This window comes from Mytilus edulis, chromosome 7 (assembly GCF_963676685.1).
Source record: "Mytilus edulis chromosome 7, xbMytEdul2.2, whole genome shotgun sequence".
NCBI lineage: Eukaryota > Metazoa > Mollusca > Bivalvia > Mytilida > Mytilidae > Mytilus > Mytilus edulis.
In genome coordinates, this window is record NC_092350.1 from 84,273,551 (window position 1) to 84,293,462 (window position 19,912).

The window sequence follows — 19,912 nt, forward strand, 5'->3', positions numbered from 1 at the left end:
AAGGATTACGCTGGATAAACAAAATGGAGAATCCAAACGCAAAGGGTTTTCAGATAAGTATAAATTTTGATTTAACATATGATAATTGTAATTATTATAAAATGCAATTTGTTGAGGCACTATTATAAAACATTTAGGATTTAAATCTGAGAAAACATCAGAAAGTTTTGGCAAACAATTAATGTAATCAGGAACATATATATTGTTAGATATACTGTTCCCAGATGTAATGAATATATATGTCGTGTACAAGTTGCGATTTTGTACAGGTTATAACATGTACAAAAGTATTGTGCATGTTATAACTTGTATATAATGCAAAAATACAAGTTATAACATGTACAAAAGTACCTCATACATGTTATAACCTGTACAAAATATTGCTTAAAAATGGGTTTAACTTGTACAAAATTTAGAATAAATCTTAATGAAGTAAAATATACATTTAAATTCACCAATGCATAAAAAACAACAATAAAAAGGCAAGAACGTGTCTTTTTCTGTAGACAATGGTAGAGGACAATGATCATAAAATTTCAGTTTTTTTTTTTTATGACTTATGTTGGCAAAATGTGTTTTTATGTAATTGTATGTTTTATGCAGTCCATTATGGCTTAAATAAGTGTGACACTATTTACTAAAAGCTTGCATTCCTCAATGGCAATTACATTAGATACTAGTAACTAATTTCTTAATTTCTTAAGAATGATTCTGATTTTTGGGAAAATACTCCTCCCTCCAAAAGAGAGCTGTAATAGTTTTCACTGGCATACGTCATCAAAGATTACGCTGGATAAACAAAATGGAGAATCGAAACGCAAATGTTTTCAGATAAGTATTTTGATTTAACATATGATAATTGTAATTATTATAAAATTCAATTTGTTGAGGCACTATTATAAAACATTAATAGGATTTAAATCTGAGAAAACATCAGAAAATTTGGCAGACAATTAATGTAATGAATATATATATTGTTCAAAATTTGTTGTCACATTCATAAAACAAATAGTAACTAGGTTAATCTGCAGTCAATAACTTTAAAAAATGCACTACCACTTTCTACATTAAATGTAGAACTTAAATTGGGTGAACAAACTTAGTGAAAACTATAAGTCACCAATTTTATCTTCAAGGGATAAAAAGGGGGGTCTTAATTTGAGTTTAGGCTTCCAATGTAAGATACAGTACAAATGCATAATGCAATAATGTTTCTATTGAATTTATTGCTTCATAATCTCAAGAACAATTGATTCTTTGTGGATATTTTTGTACTTTTAGGGGATTAAATATGAGCTGCCAGCAATGATATGAAACAGATTTTATGCAGACTCCATTTTAATACCTTTATTCAGCAATTCAAGTTGGAAGTACAGAGACAGCAAGTTTTAAATTACAGAAAGGAAGAGAAGTTTATATCTGACACATAATTTTTATATTAGTTAATCAGTTTGTGAGTGAGGTTTAAGCTGACCTTGTAACATAAATTGGATTTTTTCGTTTGATGTTTTTATGAAATAATTTGCTTAAAAAATGTGGTGAGGGAAAACCATGGTATATTATATGCAAATTAATGTTGTACCATACTTAGCTAATTAAATATGCAACTCAACTAGAATTCAAAGGGAAAAAGGCGGAGCTTCAGCCATGGTATAACATATTCATGTTCATGTTATTCCATGGCTGAAGCTCCACCCTTTTTTAAAATGTATCCGCCTCTTAAATATTTAGGAAACTGTGAAACGTACTAAAAGGTCAAGATCTTCATTTGTTTTCGTTTCATAACAAAAAGCAATAAAATTATGTGTACCCAAATCTTAAGAAACCTTTTTCAAACTATATTGGATTGTTACGAATTCCCCTAATTTTGGAAACAATTACTAAATGTTTCTTCTTTAAGTTGTGAAAAAAATGAAATGTGAAACTATCATTTCCTTTGCGAAGATCCAATTAAATTTCGATTTAAAAAAGGGGGTAACTATAGAAAAAGGAATAAATATCGGCTACAAATATCTGTTAAAAAACATGATTTTTGCGATCAATTAGGAGAACGTACACTATCTACGCTCCCTGGATCCGCTACTATTTAAATAAAGTGTTTTATCATTAAAATTGTGTTTTAATAATTAATCTAATAATCAAATTAATAAAATAACGGAAGAAAGCAGTTTGTACGAAAATTAGAAATGTATAAATATGCATTTTTTAATGAGATGAAAATTCTGTAAAATATGATTAATTTGTATGATACTTGAAAACAAAAAAAAACAATTCTTACCGTCATTAGAATACTTATTTAATCCTTGTCCGACGCTGGAATCCGACATTTTTGTTTACCTCAGTCTGATGACGTTATGAAATTACTTGCGCAAACAACCATAAACGGGGCGCAAAACTAAATAAAAAACGGGGAAATCTAACATGTTCTTTCCTTTTTGCAAATTCAGGGGTTCTATTTCATGAAATACACAGTATTTCATACAGGAGGCGCAAAAGTGACTTGCGCGAGCTTCTATTTCATTGGATAAAACTGTACGTGATCAATTTCCAAAATTGGTTGAAGGTCTTGAAGCTGTCAATCATTTCATTTATATTACAAATTTTATATACCATGTGTCTTACTCATTAACATATTTAAACAAACTCATCCTTCGGATTCGTTTGTTTAAATATGTTAACTCGTAAAAACCATGGTATATATAGTACATAGTTACTGTTTTTATTCTTATGCAAACCATGCAGGCCATTTTTTTCATGGATAGGATGTTAAGAATGTTATTTATTTAAATATTTGAATATATTCAGATCAATCTATGATCAAAGCACTCACTATATTTTGTGTTTCTTAGAAGAAGTGATAAACCTTGGGCTTAATTGGAAGATCAAATCAGTTACAATGGGGTTTTGATTTCATTTCATGCTATCTTATTATGGCTGAATATGTCTTAATAAGGCTGAAGATTGGATGAATTTGTCTGAATAGTTCTTAATATGGTTGAATATTTCTGAATATATATATGAATATTTCTGAATAAATATGAATATTTCTTAATGTCTGAATATTTCTTAATATATGTCTGAATATTTCTTAATATGTCTGAATATTTCTTAGAATGGCTGAAGATTGGAAGAATGTTGGCTGAAGATTTCTGAATATTGCTGAATATGTCTTAAAAAATGGCTGAATATTTCTTAATACAGCATCATTTAAACCATAAATTTTCTGAAAATTTCTTAGTTTCTGAATATTTCTGTTTCTGAATACTGGCTGAATAGTCCGAAATCCAGTCAATATTCAGAAATAGACACAAATACAACATTCAGACCTATTCAGACATTATTCAGATAGAATTCAGAATAATTCAGACACTATTCAGCCACCAATTTTCCATGAGGGTATTCATTTGATTATAGATTCCTTAAGGATTCCTAACAACTAATTATGAGGTCATGGTCAAAGATTTTAAAAGTCAACTGAATTTGTCCCAAAAATTGGTTCCCAAGTACTTGATAAAATACATGTATTGCATATTGGATTGAAGAATTGCATAGATATATGACCATTTATAATTAAAAATTAATTACAATTTTCTTGATACTAGGAAGTTGTGTATTTGTTAATGGCAAAGTTCCATTCAAAGAATGTTTTGTTTTTCTAATGTTAATTAAATACAGAAAAATAGCACTCATACATGTCATGTGGCAATTCATACCAGATTTTTATAAAATGTATACCAATGGCTCACATCATCAATGTCAAGGGTTGGATTTAGGGAAATGGGAAGAAATATCATAGTGATTTAGTAACAGTTTCAAACAAGAATTTGTGGAATTTTAGTTATTGTCCCTGGGCAGACAAGAAAAATGCAACACAAGAGACATTGAAGTTCTGTTCTTTTATTAGCTTGTTTTTTTATTTACTCAGGTCACAAGAGATATGGAGACCTCGAGAGACAGAAAAAGAACAGACCAGGGAATCACAGATCCATATCAGATAATAAAATTAAATTGAAAATTTAAAGTTTGAATTTTATGTTATTGAAACTATTAATTTACAAACTTCCTGAAAATTTGGATTTTATTTATTATTGAATAGAGGCTAAGGGTATTTGACCATCATCAATGTGCTTACACATTGATTTTCATTCAACTTTAAGAACTTCTTTTTAGGTTTTTAGGGGAATATCTGTTGTATAAGTTACAAAGTTTTGTATGGATATCCACATTCTGAATGTTTTCTGAATATATTTCTGAATCTGTCTGAATCCATCTGAATGTTGTCTGGATATTTCTGAATGTTATCTGGATATTTTTGAATGTGTCTGATTATTTCTTAATCTTTCTGATTAAATTCAGATTTTTCTGAATTCATTCTGAATATTGCCTTAATTCATTCTTACATAATTCTGATTTTTGTCTGAATGCTATTCTGATTTTTGTCTGAATGGTTTTTTGATTCCTGTCTGAATGTGCGAATGAAAATTCTGAATTTTTCCATAATAGTCCGAAATCCAGTAAAAATTCAGACATTTGCATTAATGTTCACATTTTTAGCTATTCAGACATTATTCAGAAAAAAATAAGAAAAATTAAGAATACTTGTCAGACAGAATTCAGACACTATTTTTTCATGAGGGTAATGATGTATATTGTTCCTTTGAAACATGTAAAATACATATGTTATCACAGTTCTTTGATTTTATACTATACAAATCAATGTATTTTCTCATGGCTGACGTGTTACTATAGGGCCCCAAGATTTTTGTTTCCCAATGACCCGAATAATTCAGTCCCTCCCTGTGATCGACTCTCCCACTCGCGAGGGCCTGAACTCTTAATACGAGTTAAAACTTTTGCATGAATACGACAATCTTTCGTTTATCGGAGAAAAGCTGCCATTAAAAAAAAAACAGCTACATTTTTGGCCAAAGCGTGGGAGGCAAAACATGACAAAAATGCCCCTAAATGAACAAAAATAAATTTCAGAAAAAAATGAACGCCTTACCTCTTGAATCCACCCCTGAATTATGTACTCATTGTCCATGCCAAGTTGGCAAAACATATATTTTGTTTTTGAATTTCTTAAAGTTTCTTGGGTACAGCAATTAGTTTTTCACAGAAGGGTACTTGGAAGATATTGCCAATATATAAGATAATTTTTATTAACCCCAATCATGGTGCCCAAAATTTGAGCTATACATGTACAATCAAATGAATGAATTACAAAATAAAGCACAGAAAATGATTAGAATGATTAAAGTACATTTAGACAACAAAAAACAAAAACAACACATGAATACACATTTACACTAATTAACCTGATACAAACCAAGTTATTGACAAAACATAGTTGTTATGGGTGCCACTGTGACCTGGAGAAATAACATAATTCTTTATAGTACTAGGTCTATGGGAGACAACTCCTGATCAATTTTATTTCCTATAATTATATATCTATCTATATTTTTCTTCTATTTATTTCTTTTTCTTTTTTTTTTAAACAACAATATTTTCTATAATTTTCTTTCGTTCTTCAAAAAGGGAGTGCAATAAATTAGATAAGTTTGAAGTTACAAACAAATCTTCAGATGAAAGAATCCAAACAAATTTCATTTCATCAGATAATCTTGAAAAAATTTGGAATTTGGAATTTAAATTAGATAGATGTTGAGATCGAGTATCTTTTAGAACAGGACATTTTAAAAGAAAATGTAGTTCGTCTTCAACTGCGTTCTTACATAGCTTACACTTTCTGTCTAGATCTTCAGCTTTAATCCCAAAATACCTCCCTCTTTCGATTTCAAGATCATGACAGCTAGTTCTAAATCTTGTGATTATTTGCCTGTCTTTTTTGAATTCATTTTTAAATATGGTTCAAACATAAAAATATTTTTAAATTTTCTGTAAGTTCTTAATTTATTGCCAGATTGTAAATTAGTACACTTCCCAGAATTGCTTTCTAAACTAGCTAACCAGCTTTCTTTAAATTTAATAGTTAAAGATGTTTTTACCTTTTTTAGAATATGGTTTTGTTTAAAGTTTGACTGGTTAACAAATAGATATTCTAAGTCTAAATATATGTTTAATACTTCCTATCCAAGATTCCTGGTTATGTTTGTCCATAGAATGAGACAGATTTATGGCTTCCCTTAGAATAATATTTGAAGGTTCAATATCTTTCATAAGATGGATCCAATATTTTATCATATTCATTATTACATAATACAGTGTAGGGAGTGAACCTAGTTCTCCTCTACATGCCATATTTGATGTTTTTATGTTAACTCCAAGTGAAGATTTACAAAGCTTAGTATGAATTTTCTCTAGTACAAGATAATCAGTTTCTTTTGATATAAAGTTATCCAAATGTATTTGTTTCTTATGTGGTATATAACCCCAAATTTCAGATCCATACAACAAGATTGGTCGGATTGTATGGTTATAGATGTGTAGTAAAGTACTAGGTTTTTGGGCTTTCCACTGAAAAGGTCTTCCTTAATTTGAAATATGCTTTCATTCCTTTGTTATAAAGTTCTTTCTTTGCTTTTTGGAAACTCCCAGATGATGAAAAATTTATACCTAAGTATGTGTAGTTTTGTACACATTCTAAAGTCTGGTTTCCTAATGATATTTTAATATTTTTAAGTCTTCCTGATTTGTTAAATACAAGAACCTTGGTCTTTTTTGTGTTAACTGTCATTTTATAAGGCCTAAATTAAATATTGTTTGTTTGCCATTCTCCTACCCAGATTTTTTTATGTGGGTAGGTAGGTAGGTAAATTATTTTATTTTTTTCTGGAAAAAACTTTTGGATGTTTATATAATAGTATGAATGTTGGGAGCCTCGTACATCTTTTATCTCTGCATATGCATGCATTTATGTGTCACTTGCTATAACCTTCACCTCTAATATATTCTTTTATATGTGAATATCTGCTCTTTTTTCTCTATTGTGTTCTGCTAGATATATTCACTGCTATTATGCACCTTTTAATCCTTAATCACCCTCTGTAGTGTGCTTTCTGGCTTAGTAATACAGCTGCATGGTGAGTGCTTGGTGTATTTAATGCATATGGATCATTAACCAGTCACTCTCAGCACCAGAGAAACTGGGGGTTCCAGTTAGTATAATTGCACATTAAATATTGAATAACTTTTTATTAACATTGTAGAAAAACATTAACATTTATACAAGTATTCTTAAGGACCATTCCATTAAAATTCGTGTACTTTGATCAGAATATATCCGTTTTAAAATTAAATGATTAATATCTGACAATTTGGTCAATTCCAGTTCATTCTTCAAAGTATTAACATTTACAATGCTAAATTTACTTGTCACATCACATAATGCAATTTCCATGCCTCGACCTCCGTATCGTGTTGTTCTATTTGTAAGTTAATAATAAACTTGTATACCCCCGAAACATTTCAATGCACCTTTGTGTACCGGAAATCAAAACCGCATGTAACCCTAAAACTGGTCCTCCTCGACTGACTACTATATTTTGAGCAAAGCGTAAATACGAGCGGTATCCAGTTTATGTAACCCGGAAATCAGCACTCGATTCTAAACTGAAACCGCAACCGGCAAAATTCCGGAATAAAAAAAAATGTTTTCAAAAACGGCAATAAAAGTATTTGGATCGTGGCGATTTTTTTGGGTCGGTCGGCTGACAACAAACAAACAATATTTTAATTTAGGCCTAATCAACTGTAAATTTATTTAATTTGTTAACACAATTTTGAAGTCCTTGCTCTGATGATGATAAAAGAACTGCATCATCAGCATACATTAAAATATTTAAGGGATGTGTATTTATATACATGTATGTGTCAATGAAAATGTTGTAATATGATTATATATTTGGTTGTGTATATTGTATTGCACATGTGCCTTTTATCTGCTATTGCGGCAGTGCGTATTTTGCGTATAAAAGTATTGAATTAAATGGAAGTACATGTATATTTTTTTACTGAAACCAAGATTAAATTATGCTTCATTTTCAAAATGAATTGTTTTATGGATCCACCCAACCCGTTCTTTATTACTTTCAGAATGAAAAATCAGATTTCTCAACAGAAGAATCCTGCAATGCACCTCTTGATCTTTGGTCTCTTTGACTGGATCTTGTTGTTCTTTTTATTATAATTAGGTATTTATGTACAGAAGTCATTTAGGGATACAGTTTTCAAAATGCAAAAAACATTAACAGAATGTCGATGATTGTAAACCGTACCTACAAACAAGTCGTCCCTACTTTTGACAACAAATTTTGATTTCACGCTTATTACAATTAATTTATGATTCTATTTTTTTAGTAATTTTACGTGTCCCGCTCAACTTTGTTTCCTGTTTTCAGGCACAATAATTTGACTTTCATGTGTCCAAATACCGAAAATCAGCCAATCCTGTGTCACCCTAAGACCCCAATGAGACCCACTGTGATGACTGAAAGGCGTTATTACATACATGACATACATACATTGTTTCTTTGTAAAATAACCGGTTATTTCAACACAATTCATGACAGGAGGAGATATAAATCTATAAGAATTCCCCCAATAACAGTACTAGTATACCTGACATTTTCTGAAATAACTTGTTTAAATTATATGTATACCTTTGGTGGTAAATAATAATGTAAAATCTTAAATATACACCCTATCGCTATTTGTCTGCAGGCCATTAATGGGCATCACACAGGTTCTCGTAAAATTTTGACGTCATAATACAAAATATCTGACGCCACAATGGATAAAGTGATTATTGTATGACGTTCATAGTTCGAGCGGGACAGATTCAGGATTAGCGATAAGGTGTATTGTCTCATACCTGTGGATGAGGAACCTAACTTGATGTTAATAATCAGTTCTTAATTTTATTTTAATTTTCAAATACAAAGATTTTATATTGTATGCACACTTTTGATTCTATACGCATTATAAATCAGTGGCGGATCCAGAAATGTTCATAAGTGGGGGCCCACTGACTGACCTAAGAGGAGGCCCGCTCTAGTCGCGCTTCAGTGATTCCCTACATAAGCAACCAAATTTTTTCCCAAAAAGGGGGGGGCGGGCACCTTGCCCCCCCCTAAATCCGCCTCTGTAAGGGACGACATCAAAAGTTCAATGTAGGATAAAAAACTTAATTCAGATAGTTTTTTTAATGACCCCCCTACCCCCCTCTTAACTTACTTTGGAAAAATTGATTGACCCATATAGATATATGTAAAATCGATGTAGGATAAACAAAACTTACAGCAAGTTTAACCCCCACCCCCAAACTATTTGAATTAAGTTTTTTATACTTCATTGATCTTTTGATGACGTCCCTAAATGAAGGTTCATACAAGCTTTTTAAAAAACAATACTTGTTAACACATGACAAACTTCAGCGCCGCCTGGTGTCTAAAAACTCTTACACTTTTTAAATGCACTTTTTAACTTACAAATTTGTTTCCATAAACAATTTTACCTTGAAGAACATAAAATCACTTAGTTAAATGATTAATTAAACATTTCTTCTGTACTTGTTCAGAACATTTCGTCTTAATGCGAAGAAGAAGAGATATGGAAACCCGGAAATATGTCCATCGACCTGTTATTGCTGTGTCAAAAATGTAAAAAATATTTTTAAAATGAGCTAAAATGAGTATGTCATTTCTCCACATGAGTCAGATATAACAGAAATATTTAAAACTTACCCTTAAAAAGCCTTCGAAATGACGTCTTCTTGGTTAAAACGAATGTGTTGGCAGTTTGTCGATAGCAGCAACGCGGAAGTTTTGTCAAAACGAGACACTGAATATCGGGATTGGGACAAGTCGCACCAAGAAAACTCGGACCACTTTTAAAGAAACTCGGATTAGATTGAAAGACAAATCGGACCAATTTGAAACAATGATTGGACCCATTTAAGGACGATTCCAAATATTTTCAAAGACAACTATGACCAATGTGAAACACTGATTGGGTCCATTTAAAACGGTTGATTCAAGGAAAAAAAGGGGGTAGAGGACGTAAGACCCGGTTCCCCCCGTTTGATCGCCAAAAATAATAAAGTGAGGGTCTGGAATGGGGGAGGAGGGTGTCGTAGAACAACTGATTCATTTCAGTGAGGGTCTGGAATGGGGGAGGAGGTTGTCGTAGAACAACTGATTCAACTCAGTGACACATATAAATTCAGAAAGTAAATTGGCAATGTTTTTTTGTAGAATAGTATATTTGTTTTGTACAAGTTCAACTTGTATGCGAAAACAGTCATGTACGTGCACTTAATTTTCTTGTTGGCTTTATTTCAAGAAAAAAATAATTTACGTTTTCCCTTGGTAAATGCAGGAATTTTCACTTCCGCACACAAAAGTCTACACTTTCTGATATGTCAAATCCTCTGTTTGCTAAGAATTTATCTCGTGTTAAAAGTTTCGTTAACAGTCGACAATTTTCAGTTATTTTCTATTTACTAGATCGTCCAACCTCACGTTCACCCAACCTTTAGACAGACGGTATGTAAGAGGGTGTGGATGGGGTATACATGGGCAAAAATAAAAAATAGAGTAAAATGGGCAAACAAGGGGATAGAGGATAATGGGGTGCTAAAATATAATGAATAACTGCAAAATTTCAAGAATTGGGTAAAAATATACTGATTACAGAAAAGAACAATGTTCCGTTAGAATACAGTTATCAAGTTATTACAGAATAGCCATTATTGTTAAAGATAAAGAATAACGAGAGAAAACAAATATATATATATAGAATACAGAAATGAACCCGTACCCTATCCAACCGTTGACCAACATATAATGACATAGCTAAACAAATCAAATGAACCGGTACCCTAATCAACCGTTGACCAACATATAATGACACAGATAAACAAATCAAATGAACCGGTACACTTATGAACAGTTGACCAACATATAATGACACAGATAAACAAATCAAAAACTTCACAGTTACTTGACCAGGTCTCAGCACGGGCAAGTAAATTATAAGGTCTCTAAAAAAACAGTAGAAACAATGTCACAAAACAAGGAAACTTTCCATGTCACTTACTTAAGTGACAAGTAGACTTGTGTATCTGACAAGTCGACTTACTTAAGTGACAAGTAGACTTGTGTATCTGACAAGTCGACTTACTTAAGCGACAAGTAGACTTGTGTATCTGACAAGTAGACTTACTTAAGCGACAAGTAGACTTGTGTATCTGACAAGTAGACTTACTTAAGTGACAAGTAGACTTGTGTATCTGACAAGTCGACTTACTTAAGTGACAAGTTGACTTGTGTATCTGACAAGTCGACTTATGTAATTTGACAAGTCGACTTATGTATCTACCAAGTCTACTTGTCACTTAATTAAGTTTACTTGTCACTTAATTAAGTCTACTTGTCACTTTATTAGATTAGGTCTACGTGTCACTTAGTTAAGTGCACTTGTCAGATATATAAGTCTGTTTTTACATGTCATCTTATTATCTGACAAGTATACTTAACTAAGTGACAAGTAGACTAAATTAACTGACAAATCGACTTACGTATTTAGCTAATTATGACGACTTAACTAAGTGACAAGTGGGGCAGATATATGCCACCATAATATGGGATATTCTCGCATATAATTTTGTTTTATAGGCAGGCCAAGAACATTGATGCCACAAAAAAATCTTGCATATCTCAGTTTTTATACCTTATATTTCATGATGATAAAAAGTAGGATACCTTTTAAAGCAGAAAATGTCTTCTATACCACTTTTAAAATATTTAGAAATTGACTCCTCTCAGTGGTAAATTACATTTTTTCTGGAAAACAAAAGTTAAAGGATTATAAGAGTCACTCGCCAGTCATTATGTTCGTCTCTTTCTGAGCTGGTAAGACTTTTCAGATAATATTAGACTATGGTGTATGATATTTTATTTGTTGAAAGAGTGTATAATTAGAAGTTACTGTAGATACATGTATAATAAAGGATATTCTAATATCCATTAGGACTTCACTAAATCCTATAGGATAAAGCTATATAATCCTATAGGATATAAAAATTCCATAAAGGCTACATTATTCATAAAGGATGATTTCTTCTCCGAGAAGGATGTGTTTAGTTCCATTGAACTTGTTAGTCTTAAATCGTTTTTGACGAGCATTGTCGTTAAAGTTAAAGTGGTAAATCGGTACTTACGCGCGGGTCATATTTATGTCACATTAACATGTTCTCCTCCTCAATATACCTCTAATAGTTATCAATGTTAAAAACTGACTTTAAATTGATCCATTGTTATAGTAGTAAGGAGGCTAAAATAAATTTACACGTAACAGATGTAAATAATTTATTTTCCCTTAATTATTTCATAAGAAAGGGGGAGGGAAATAAGATCTAGCGGTTGCTTATTTGATATAAAATACAAATTTCCTTTTATAGTAAATGTTCACTTGTAACTTAATACTGTCATTAAAAGACATCCGAACAAGAAGGGATGTTCAGATCACCGAACCCGGAGGGCAAGGCTATTTAAACAGCCTTTTTTGTGATGAGGTCTTTTATTGTCAATATGAACTTATCATTGAACTTTAACTGACTGACAATCCGTCAAAAAATAAGGAGATGTGGTATGGTTGTCAATGATGTAGATAAACAGTACTTAGTTTAAAAATAAGGAGATGTGGTATGATTGTCAATGAGACAGATAAACAGTACTTAGTGTAAAAATAAGGAGATGTGGTATGATTGTCAATGAGACAGATACACAGTACTTAGTATAAAAATAAGGAGATGTGGTATGATTGTCAATGAGACAGATACACAGTACTTACAAAAGTAAAAAAATAAGGAGATGTGGTATGATTGTCAATGAGACAGATAAACAGTACTTAGTACAAAAATAAGGAGATGTGGTATGATTGTCAATGAGACAGATAAACAGTACTTAGTATAAACATAAGGAGATGTGGTATGATTGTCAATGTGACAGATACACAGTACTTAGTGTAAAAATAAGGAGATGTGGTATGATTGTCAATGAGACAGATAAACATTATTCAGTGTAAAAATAAGGAGATGTGGTATGATTGTCAATGTGACAGATACACAGTACTTAGTGTAAAAATAAGGAGATGTGGTATGATTGTCAATGAGACAGATAAACATTATTAAGTGTAAAAATAAGGAGATGTGGTATGATTGTCAATGTGACAGATACACAGTACTTAGTACAAAAATAAGGAGATGTGGTATGATTGTCAATGTGACAGATAAACAGTACTTAGTGTAAAAATAAGGAGATGTGGTATGATTGTCAATGAGACAGATAAACAGTACTTAGTATAAAAATAAGGAGATGTGGTATGATTGTCAATGTGACAGATACACAGTACTTAGTGTAAAAATAAGGAGATGTGGTATGATTGTCAATGAGACAGATAAACATTATTTAGTGTAAAAATAAGGAGATGTGGTATGATTGTCAATGAGACAGATAAACATTATTAAGTGTAAAAATAAGGAGATGTGGTATGATTGTCAATGAGACAGATAAACAGTACTTAGTATAAAAATAAGGAGATGTGGTATGATTGTCAATGTGACAGATAAACAGTACTTAGTGTAAAAATAAGGAGATGTGGTATGATTGTCAATGAGACAGATACACAGTACTTAGTATAAAAATAAGGAGATGTGGTATGATTGTCAATGTGACAGATAAACAGTACTTAGTGTAAAAATAAAGAGATGTGGTATGATTGTCAATGAGATAGATGCACAGTACTTAGTACAAAAATAAGGAGATGTGGTATGATTGTCAATGAGACAGATAAACAGTACTTGGTATAAAAATAAGGAGATGTGGTATGATTGTCAATGAGACAGATAAACAGTACTTAGTATAAAAATAAGGAGATGTGGTATGATTGTCAATGTGACAGATAAACAGTACTTAGTATAAAAATAAAGAGATGTGGTATGATTGTCAATGAGACAGATATACAGTACTTACAATAGTAAGATGTGGTATGATTGTCAATGAGACAAATAAACAGTACTTAGTATAAAAATAAGGAGATGTGGAATGATTGTCAATGTGACAGATAAACAGTACTTAGTATAAAAATAAGGAGATGTGGTATGATTGTCAATGAGACAGATAAACAGTACTTAGTGTAAAAATAAGGAGATGTGGTATGATTGTCAATGAGACAGATAAACAGTACTTAGTGTAAAAATAAACAGATGTGGTATGATTGTCAATGAGACAAATAAACAGTACTTAGTATAAAAATAGGGAGATGTGGAATGATTGTCAATGTGACAGATAAACAGTACTTAGTGTAAAAATAAACAGATGTGGTATGATTGTCAATGAGACAAATAAACAGTACTTAGTATAAAAATATGGAGATGCGGTATGATTGTCAATGAGATAGATGCACAGTACTTAGTACAAAAATAAGGAGATCTGGTATGATTGTCAATGAGACAGATAAACAGTACTTAGCATAAAAATAAAGAGATGTGGTATGATTGTCAATGAGACAGATACACAGTACTAACTATAAAAATAAGGAGATGTGGTATGATTGTCAATGTGACAGATAAACAGTACTTAGTGTAAAAATAAAGAGATGTGGTATGATTGTCAATGAGACAAATAAACAGTACTTAGTATAAAAATATGGAGATGCGGTATGATTGTCAATGAGATAGATGCACAGTACTTAGTACAAAAATAAGGAGATGTGGTATGATTGTCAATGAGACAGATAAACAGTACTTGGTATAAAAATAAGGAGATGTGGTATGATTGTCAATGAGACAGATAAACAGTTCTTAGTATAAAAATAAGGAGATGTGGTATGATTGTCAATGAGACAGATAAACAGTACTTAGTATAAAAATAAGGAGATGTGGTATGATTGTCAATGTGACAGATACACAGTACTTAGTGTAAAAATAAGGAGATGTGGTATGATTGTCAATGAGACAGATAAACATTATTTAGTGTAAAAATAAGGAGATGTGGTATGATTGTCAATGAGACAGATAAACATTATTAAGTGTAAAAATAAGGAGATGTGGTATGATTGTCAATGAGACAGATAAACAGTACTTAGTATAAAAATAAGGAGATGTGGTATGATTGTCAATGTGACAGATAAACAGTACTTAGTGTAAAAATAAGGAGATGTGGTATGATTGTCAATGAGACAGATACACAGTACTTAGTATAAAAATAAGGAGATGTGGTATGATTGTCAATGTGACAGATAAACAGTACTTAGTGTAAAAATAAAGAGATGTGGTATGATTGTCAATGAGATAGATGCACAGTACTTAGTACAAAAATAAGGAGATGTGGTATGATTGTCAATGAGACAGATAAACAGTACTTGGTATAAAAATAAGGAGATGTGGTATGATTGTCAATGAGACAGATAAACAGTACTTAGTATAAAAATAAGGAGATGTGGTATGATTGTCAATGTGACAGATAAACAGTACTTAGTATAAAAATAAAGAGATGTGGTATGATTGTCAATGAGACAGATATACAGTACTTACAATAGTAAGATGTGGTATGATTGTCAATGAGACAAATAAACAGTACTTAGTATAAAAATAAGGAGATGTGGAATGATTGTCAATGTGACAGATAAACAGTACTTAGTATAAAAATAAGGAGATGTGGTATGATTGTCAATGAGACAGATAAACAGTACTTAGTGTAAAAATAAGGAGATGTGGTATGATTGTCAATGAGACAGATAAACAGTACTTAGTGTAAAAATAAACAGATGTGGTATGATTGTCAATGAGACAAATAAACAGTACTTAGTATAAAAATAGGGAGATGTGGAATGATTGTCAATGTGACAGATAAACAGTACTTAGTGTAAAAATAAACAGATGTGGTATGATTGTCAATGAGACAAATAAACAGTACTTAGTATAAAAATATGGAGATGCGGTATGATTGTCAATGAGATAGATGCACAGTACTTAGTACAAAAATAAGGAGATCTGGTATGATTGTCAATGAGACAGATAAACAGTACTTAGCATAAAAATAAAGAGATGTGGTATGATTGTCAATGAGACAGATACACAGTACTAACTATAAAAATAAGGAGATGTGGTATGATTGTCAATGTGACAGATAAACAGTACTTAGTGTAAAAATAAAGAGATGTGGTATGATTGTCAATGAGACAAATAAACAGTACTTAGTATAAAAATATGGAGATGCGGTATGATTGTCAATGAGATAGATGCACAGTACTTAGTACAAAAATAAGGAGATGTGGTATGATTGTCAATGAGACAGATAAACAGTACTTGGTATAAAAATAAGGAGATGTGGTATGATTGTCAATGAGACAGATAAACAGTTCTTAGTATAAAAATAAGGAGATGTGGTATGATTGTCAATGAGACAGATAAACAGTACTTAGTATAAAAATAAGGAGATGTGGTATGATTGTCAATGTGACAGATACACAGTACTTAGTACAAAAATAAGGAGATGTGGTATGATTGTCAATGAGACAGATAAACAGTACTTAGTGTAAAAATAAGGAGATGTGGTATGATTGTTAATGAGACAGATAAACATTATTTAGTATAAAAATAGAGAGATGTGGTATGATTGTCATGAGACAGATAAACAGTACTTAGTGTAAAAATAAGGAGATGTGGTATGATTGTCAATGAGACAGATAAACAGTACTTAGTGTAAAAATAAGGAGACGTGGTATGATTGTCAATGAGACAGATAAACATTATTTAGTATAAAAATAGAGAGATGTGGTATGATTGTCATGAGACATATAAACAGTACTTAGTGTAAAAATAAGGAGATGTGGTATGATTGTCAATGAGACAGATAAACAGTACTTAGTGTAAAAATAAGGAGATGTGGTATGATTGTCAATGAGACAGATAAACAGTACTTAGTGTAAAAATAAGGAGATGTGGTATGATTGTCAATGAGACAGATAAACAGTACTTAGTGTTAAAATAAGAAGATGTATTATGATTGTCAATGAGACAGATAAACATTACTTAGTGTAAAAATAAGGAGACGTGGTATGATTGTCAATGAGACAGATAAACAGTACTTAGTGTAAAACTAAGGAGATCTGGTATGATTGTCAATGAGACAGATAAACATTTCTTAGTTTAAGAATAAGGAGATGTGGTATGATCGTCAATCAGACAGATAAACAGTACTTGAGACAGATAAACAGTTCTAAGAATAAAAATAGAGAGATTTGGTATGATTGTCAATTAGACAGATAAACAGTACTTAGTAAAAAAATAAGGAGATGTAGTATGATTGTCAATGAGACAGGTTAACAGTACTTAGTGTAAAAATAAGGAGATGTGGTATGATTGTCAATGAGACAGATAAACATTATTTAGTATAAAAATAGAGAGATGTGGTATGATTGTCATGGGACAGATAAACAGTACTTAGTGTAAAAATAAGGAGATGTGGTATGATTGTCAATGAGACAGATAAACATTTCTTAGTTTAGGAATAAAGAGATGTGGAATGATTGTCAATCAGACAGGTAAACAGTACTTAGTAAAAATATAAGGAGATGTAGTATGATTGTCAATGAGACAGATAAACAGTACTTAGTGTAAAAATAAGGAGATGTGGTATGATTGTCAATGAGACAGATAAACAGTACTTAGTGTAAAAATAAGGAGATGTGGTATGATTGTCAATGAGACAGATAAACAGTACTTAGTGTAAGAATAAGAATATCTGGTATGATTGTCAATGAGACAGATAAACAGTACTTAGTATAAAAATAGGGAGATTTGGTATGATTGTCAATGAGACAGATAAACAGTACTTAGTACAAAAATAACGAGATGTGGTATGATTGTCAATGTGACAGATAAACAGTGCTTAGTGTAAAAATAAGGAGATGTGGTATAATTGTTATGAGACAAATAAACAGTACTTAGTATAAAAATAGAGAGATGTGGTATGATTGTCAATGAGACAGATAAACAGTACTTAGTATACAAATAGGGAGATGTGGTATTATTGTCATGAGACAGATAAACAGTACTCAGTACAACAATAGGGAGATGTGGTATGATTGTCAATGAGACAGATAAACAGTACTTGAGACAGATAAACAGTACTAAGAATAAAAATAGGGAGATTTGGTATGATTGTCAATTTGACAGATAAACAGTACTTAGTGTAAAAATAAAGAGATGTGGTATGATTGTCAATGAGACAAATAAACAGTACTTGGTGTAAAAATAAGGAGATGTGGTATGCTTGTCAATGAGACAGATAAACAGTACTTACAATAGTAAGATGTGGTATGATTGTCAATGAGACAGATACACAGTACTTAATAAAAAAATAAGGAGATGTGGTATGATTGTCAATGAGACAGATAAACAGTACTTAGTATAAAAATAAAGTGATGTGGTATAATTGTCAATGAGACAGATAAACATTATTTAGTATAAAAATAGAGAGATGTGGTATGATTGTCATGAGACAGATAAACAGTACTTAGTGTAAAAATAAGGAGATGTGGTATGATTGTCAATGAGACAGATAAACAGTACTTAGTGTAAAAATAAGGAGATGTGGTATGATTGTCAATGAGACAGATAAACAGTACTTAGTGTTAAAATAAGAAGATGTATTATGATTGTCAATGAGACAGATAAACAGTACTTAGTGTAAAAATAAGGAGACGTGGTATGATTGTCAATGAGACAGATAAACAGTGCTTAGTGTAAAAATAAGGAGATCTGGTATGATTGTCAATGAGACAGATAAACATTTCCTAGTTTAAGAATAAGGAGATTTGGTATGATTGTCAATGAGACAGATTAACAGTACTTAGTGTAAAAAGAAAGAGATGTGGTATGATTGTCAATGAGACAGATAAACAGTACTTGGTGTAAAAATAAGGAGATGTGGTATGCTTGTCAATGAGACAGATAAACAGTACTTAGTACAAAAATAGGGAGATGTGGTATGATTGTCAATGAGACAGGTAAACAGTACTTGAGACAGATAAACAGTACTTAGTATAAAAATAAGGAGATGTGGTATGATTGTCAATGAGACAGATAAACAGTACTTAGTGTAAAAATAAAGAGATGTGATATGATTGTCAATGAGACAAATAAACAGTACTCAGCTTAAAAATAGAGAGATGCGGTATGATTGTCAATGAGACAGATAAACAGTACTTAGTGTAAAAATAAAGAGATGTTGTATGATTGTCAATGAGACAGATAAACAGTACTTAGTGTAAAAATAAGGAGATGTGGTATGATTGTCAATGAGACAGATAAACATTTCTTAGTTTAGGAATAAAGAGATGTGGAATGATTGTCAATCAGACAGGTAAACAGTACTTAGTAAAAATATAAGGAGATGTAGTATGATTGTCAATGAGACAGATAAACAGTACTTAGTGTAAAAATAAGGAGATGTGGTATGATTGTCAATGAGACAGATAAACAGTACTTAGTGTAAAAATAAGGAGATGTGGTATGATTGTCAATGAGACAGATAAACAGTACTTAGTGTAAGAATAAGAATATCTGGTATGATTGTCAATGAGACAGATAAACAGTACTTAGTATAAAAATAGGGAGATTTGGTATGATTGTCAATGAGACAGATAAACAGTACTTAGTACAAAAATAACGAGATGTGGTATGATTGTCAATGTGACAGATAAACAGTGCTTAGTGTAAAAATAAGGAGATGTGGTATAATTGTTATGAGACAAATAAACAGTACTTAGTATAAAAATAGAGAGATGTGGTATGATTGTCAATGAGACAGATAAACAGTACTTAGTATACAAATAGGGAGATGTGGTATTATTGTCATGAGACAGATAAACAGTACTCAGT

The 19,912-nt window shown here is 31.3% G+C and overlaps 2 protein-coding genes across 4 annotated transcripts in view; both read right to left on the minus strand.

The window, feature by feature from the left end:
• The window catches only part of LOC139482534 (fibronectin type 3 and ankyrin repeat domains 1 protein-like), a 32,278-nt gene extending 22,470 nt beyond the window's left edge, over positions 1 to 9,808 (minus strand). The window contains exon 1 of the mRNA XM_071266447.1: positions 9,708 to 9,808. The gene's annotated coding sequence lies outside the window, so the exon portion shown is untranslated. The remainder of the gene's footprint in view (positions 1 to 9,707) is intronic.
• The window catches only part of LOC139482692 (RUN domain-containing protein 1-like), a 726,769-nt gene that overhangs the window by 187,553 nt on the left and 519,304 nt on the right, over positions 1 to 19,912 (minus strand). The gene's annotated exons all lie outside the window — the stretch shown is intronic.